We start from the raw sequence: 5985 nt of genomic DNA, 5'->3' as shown, positions 1-5985 counted from the left end.
ACTACCGCGGTAGCAGCAGTAGCGGCTGCTACGGGGCCCGGGGCTTGAGGGGGCCCGTGCCGCCAGCCGACACGCCCACCCAAATGCCCGGTGGCGCCGCTAGCAGCCGTTATGGCTGCTACAGCGGTAGCGCCGCTACTGTGGGGCCTTACACAGGCCCTCTCATCATGCCTGTAGGTGTCGCTAGCACCGGAGGGGGCCCCAGTGCTAGCGGCAGCCAAATACATGTGTCAGCACTGAATGGCCGGGCATGTTCCGTGCCTGACCATCCAGTGCCTTACAATGACACTGATTGGCTAGCGGCGCGATGACATCATCGCGCCGCTTCCATGCTTGGAAGGTGCTGATTGGCGGGGCAAGTCATTCTGCCCCGCCAATCAGCGTCATTGGAGGACGCTCGTTCAGCTCCTGCAGACATGCTCAGAAGAGAGCATGTCTGCATCGCCAGTGAACAGCGTGGGAACGGGATCATGTGAGTATGGCAATTTATTAATTTTTTTCTTCAAAAATGTGAATGGCATTATCTATAATGGGGGGGTTGGTCGTCTTTATGTGGGGCATATCATATATAGGGGGGTCTATATGTGGGGCAGTAGCTACAGGGGCGTCTATATGTGGGGGTGTGGGCCACTATATACAGGGGGCTCTATATGTGGGCCATTATATACAGGGGGCTCTAGATGTGGGCCATTATATACAGGGGGGTCTATATGTGGGCCACTATATACAGGCGGGGGGTCTATATGTGGGGCACTAGCTACAGGGGAGGTCTGTATGTGGGGATGTGGGCCACTATCTACAGGGGGGTCTATATGTGGGGCAGTATATGTGAGATACTATACAAGGGTGGGCTATATGTAGAGCACTATCTATAGGGGAGCTATTTTTTAGGGTACTTTCTATAGGGGTGGGCTATGTGTGGGACACTATATACAGGGGTGGGATACCTGTGGGGCACTAGCAACAGGGTGGCTATATGTAGTGCACAGTCTACAGGGGGGAGCTATATGTGAGACACTATCTACAGAGGTGGGCTATACGTGGAGCACTAACTATAGGGGAAGCTATATGTAGGGCAGCACGGTGGCTCAGTGGTTAGCGCTATTGCCTTGCAGCTCTGGAGTCCATATGTGGGCACTATCTACAGGGGGCACGGTGTGTGTGTGTGTGTGTGTGTGTGAGACAGTTATATTTAGATGTGTTGAGAATTGTAACTTTGTTTATAGGTGCAGAAGTTTTAAAACTGAGAAGCTGAAGACATCTAAACGGAAAACTGCAGAAATGGGTCATGGCCGGGAGAATTCATCATAGATGTCTGAACCGGAGGGAGAAGAAAAGAACTAGAATCTGAGATGTCACCGGTGAGTCACTTAATGTAAATTAATCTGCCTCTAATCAGTATTGTAGTCACTGTATGATCTGCAGCGAGATGATGGGTGGTATGATTTTTTTTTGTGAAACCGCATCTCCCAGCATATCCTTATCATTGTTCCGGCCATGCTGGGAGCTGTAGTTTTACACAGTACAAACCTATACGCAGTGGCGTAACTACCGCTATAGCAGCCGTAGCGACTTCTACGGGGCCTGCAGCATGAGGGGGCCCGTGGCACCCGCCGGCACGGCCCCCTCCCATGGCCGCAGGCTCCGCTAGCAGCCGCTATGGCTGCTACAGCCCGACGCCACTGAAGGGGTTGTTCCTACAAAAGACATGCATCCCCTAACCACAGGATAGGGGATACATGTGTGATCGCTGGGACGCCCAGCGATGAGGAGAACGGGGGACCGAAAGTCCCCCCTAAATTCTCCATGACAAACCTCGGACTTCCGGGGTCTGTGTCGGCAGCTCCGTAGAAATGAATGGAGCGCCGGTCGCGCTTGTGCGCATGCGTGACCAGCGCTCCTTTCATTTTTATTGAACTGCGCAGACGCCAGAAGTCCGAGGTTAGTCATGGAGAACTTCGGGGGACTTTCGGTCCCCCGTTCTCCTTATCAATGCCAGCGATCGCACATGTATCCCCTATCCTGTGGATAGGGGATGCATGTTTTTTGTAGGACAAACTATAGGCCGTTTTTGTTTTTTTGGGGGGGGCTTATATGGTGTTATCTACAGAGGGGGTCTGTATGGCGTTCTCTACAGAGGGGGCTGTATGGTGTTATCTACAGGGGGTCTGTATGGCGTTATCTACAGGGGGCTGTGTATGGTGCTATCTATAGTGGGGCGCTGTGTGGTGGAATCTATAGGGAGGCACTATCTACAGTGGGGGGGGGGGTTGTGTGATACCCAGCAGAGGGGGGGCCCCCAGTCAAAAGTTTGCTATGGGGCCCAGTCTTTCCTAGTTACGCCCCTGGCTACGTGGGAGGTAGTAACGTTGATCTCTGCTGCATGCACTAATATGGAGGAATGTACTGTGTCCGCTAATTTACTGAATGTTAAACTTTTTTTGAAAGGAGTGAAATTTGAGTCCTGATAATGTTATGATCTTGGTTAACGAGATTGTGATAAAAGTTTGTTAACAAGACTGAGATAAATGTGAGATGATGACATGTGGGGTCATGCCCTGGAAGAAGCCAGAGAAGGGCAAAACTCGAGTTGGGGCATTTCTATTGAATAAGGACTCCACAAACAGTTTTAATTAATATGTGTCATGCCCATGGCCACGGGCCGTCAGGCTCACTCACCTCCTGACGCCCGCAGTCATGGAACTGTGAGCACTGCTCCCCATCTCCTCCTCAGGAGATGCCAGCGCTCTCTTCCGCATCTCCCGGCCGGGTCCCGTAGGGTCCCGTAGCGTACGCTCGTGCCCGCTCTTAAAGGGCCAGCGCGCACACCGGAAATTAAGTACAGAATTAGCCCATGAGCTCAGGACTAGAAGAGGGGTCTAGCCCCTTCCTGCCTTGCCTGAGCCTTGTTGTCGTTATCCTAGTCTGTCTAAGAAAATCGTCTCCTAAGTGTTTTCCAGTTCCCAGTGTTTCCCGTTCCTGCTACCTGTAACCTGTATCCTATGCTATCATGGTCAAGTACCGTGTTGAGCTTAAGTCGTGCTGTTCTGTATACCACGCCTGTCCTGCTACACCATGCCTGGGGCCTGCCTGCTGCCTTGTCCCAGCCGAGCCTGTCTTGCTAATGTCTGAGCTACCACAGGTACACTATACGAACTATAGACTGTGACCTGTGTCCTGTTGGCCAGCTGCCATATTGTCAAGGCGGTACGGTCCAGTGGGTCCACGTACCCATCGTGACAGTAGGCTCAGGCCATGGACCCCGCTGGTCAATCTAAGACCCGACACCTGATTACTCATCAGCTCTGGTGGCCCATGCTGCACAAAGACATCACGGACTTTGTCTCCTCCTGCATGGTGTGCGCAGCAAATAAGGCTGCCCACTCTAAACCGGCGGGCCTGCTCCAGCCGCTGCCTGTGCCCGATGCCCCCTGGCAACATATGGACTTTGTCACGGACCTGCCTCTCTCTGCTGGTTGCAGTACGGTCTGGGTGGTGGTGGACCGATTCTCCAAGATGGCTCATTTCGATCCACTGACCGGCTTACCGTCCGCTTCCTGACTGGCCAATCTCTTCGTCCAACACATTTTCCGTATGTACGGCTTGCCTCTACATATTGTGTCGGATCAGGGGGGTTCAGTTCACCTCAAAGTTCTGGAGAGCCCTCTGCGTACTCCTCAGTGTGAAGGTGGACTTTTCCTATTAGTTGGTCAACAGTTCTTATTTCTATAGCCTATTTTAGGTTCTGTTCGTGCTACCTTGTTTTGTGTTTTTATTTGTTTGTGTACAACAGTTAAAATTGCAAAACAAATGCAAAAAATGAAAAAAAATCTAACATTTTAATTTTTGGTTAATCTTTGTTTTACATTGAAGTTAATGGATCAACAGATAAAAAACAAATAACAAAATGACAAGCTTAAACTGTTTTCATTTTTGCCTTTCAACTGACTCAAAAAAACACATAGTAAATATTTTACTGGAAAGAATAGTGTAACATGCTTTATTTGTCTGCACACTCAAAAATGTATTCCAATGAAAAGGATGGGAATTGGTGTGAACAAAACCATAGTCCCATCTCGCTATGCAATAGAAGCAAAAGGTAGGACATTATATACACACACACACACACACACACATATATCTATATATATATATATATATATATATATATACATACAGTATATATATATATATATATATATATATATATATATAACGGAATGGTTTAGTACTATATATATATATACTGTATACTGTATATACTGTATACTGTATGTATATATATATATATATACATACAGTATATATATATATATATATATATATATATATATATATATATATATATATATATATATATATATAGTACTAAACCATTCCATTATACTATGTTAATCATAACAATTGTCAGTAAAATGAAATCAAAAAGGGCTGGAAAATATAAAATTATTTAAAAAATAATGTGGGGAGTGGCTAAAGAGATTTGCTGACACAGATAAGTAAAACTAGGCCTTGGTACAATTAAGAGGTTTATTTCACTATAGCCTTTGGTTGACTTAATCAATGAGCTCATTCATCCAGCTGCATCCAATTATCAGTTTACTGTACTGGGATTTCTGGTCATAAATCAGCAGATATTACTTACATTTCACAGTAAGCCAATGTCAGGGCATAGTAACAGTTATGTTATTAAATGTACAGTTGGGCCTAGGCTTTATGAGTATATTGATGAATAGACTATTTTATAAAATATGGCTGATATTTTTAGATCTCATGAATTAAATCAGCCTTGAAGTGTGTTACAAAATTTGTCACCATCTAGAATGACTTGGATTTAGGAAATATAAACTCAAATATAAATACAAAAAGAGAAATGTAATTATTTGTTTTGTGCGATATAGTTTTCATGTACCTTTTTCAGCAATATTATGTGTAATAGGGAATTTTTATTGCGGAATAGGTTCAGTTTAAAACTCTGCCTTACTAGGAAACCATATTCCTAACACGACATGAACGAAAAGCAGGGCTGTGGAGTTATGGTTGGAGCCGTGGAGTCAGAGTCAAATTTGAGTACAGTTGGTAGAAATGTACTAAATATTACATCTTATTCATATAGTGTGTTGCATATTTACTCACAGGAATATAGAAAAGTTTTTTCTTCAGAAATTGAATTCCAATAAATATATTTAAATATAAGTTCGATTTAAGAAGCCTGATTATTTACACGTAGATGACGATAAGCATGATCTTTCCATATTACTACAGTAAGTTTATTACATGAGCCATTCATGTCGGAGTTGTTGTCGAACAGTGGAAATTAGAGAAGTCGGAGATGGAATTTTGGCTTACCAATTCCACAGCTCAGTCATCTAGGAAAATATGATTTTTTTTTCATATTTTGATGCCCCCTCCTACCAGTGCAGGTTATGGCTGTTTTCCAATTTATTGCTTATTATCGCTTCTTCTTTTTTTGCCTGGAACTGACGGCAAATAATAAAAAACTAACACAAGGTAAGACAATGGGGCAGATTTACTAATACTGTCTAAGTTAATGACAGAATAAAATTTGATCAGGCAGTCAGAAAATGCGCCAAGTTTATTAAAGTGAATCACGCTGTGTGATAAATTTACATGTTAAACACTTTTCTCTTTTAGAGCTTATTAGTGGGCTTAGTGTACACCAGTGTTGCATTTTAAGCCACATCCCATCAAACAGATCACGCCCATTTCCCAGTAAGCCCACCCCTTGTCTAGCGTGTCCAAAACACTTAATAAATGTGGACCACGGCAGGTACGCTACAATTTGGATCAATTTAAATAGAACATCTGCCCCAATTTATTTAAAGAAGACAACAGAGATTTTTTTATCCTTTGTCTTTACATTGAATTTAATAAGGGATTGATGGAAAAAATGGATGACTCAAAAATTATCCCTCAGACTGTCCACGTTCCCTATCTTCACAGGCACTATAACATTGGAAAATA

General features: G+C 44.4%; 1 long non-coding RNA gene across 1 annotated transcript; it reads left to right on the top strand.

Annotated features, from left to right (window-relative positions):
* The first annotated feature begins 394 nt into the window (after positions 1 to 394).
* Positions 395 to 5129, top strand: LOC142652970 (uncharacterized). Its single transcript, XR_012848002.1, has 3 exons — positions 395 to 472; positions 1227 to 1361; positions 4961 to 5129. It is a non-coding gene; the product is annotated as an uncharacterized LOC142652970 (long non-coding RNA).
* Positions 5130 to 5985: the final 856 nt, after the last annotated feature.

The sequence above is a fragment of the Rhinoderma darwinii genome, chromosome 5, assembly GCF_050947455.1.
Source record: "Rhinoderma darwinii isolate aRhiDar2 chromosome 5, aRhiDar2.hap1, whole genome shotgun sequence".
NCBI lineage: Eukaryota > Metazoa > Chordata > Amphibia > Anura > Rhinodermatidae > Rhinoderma > Rhinoderma darwinii.
This window is presented reverse-complemented; position numbering and strand designations above follow the sequence as displayed.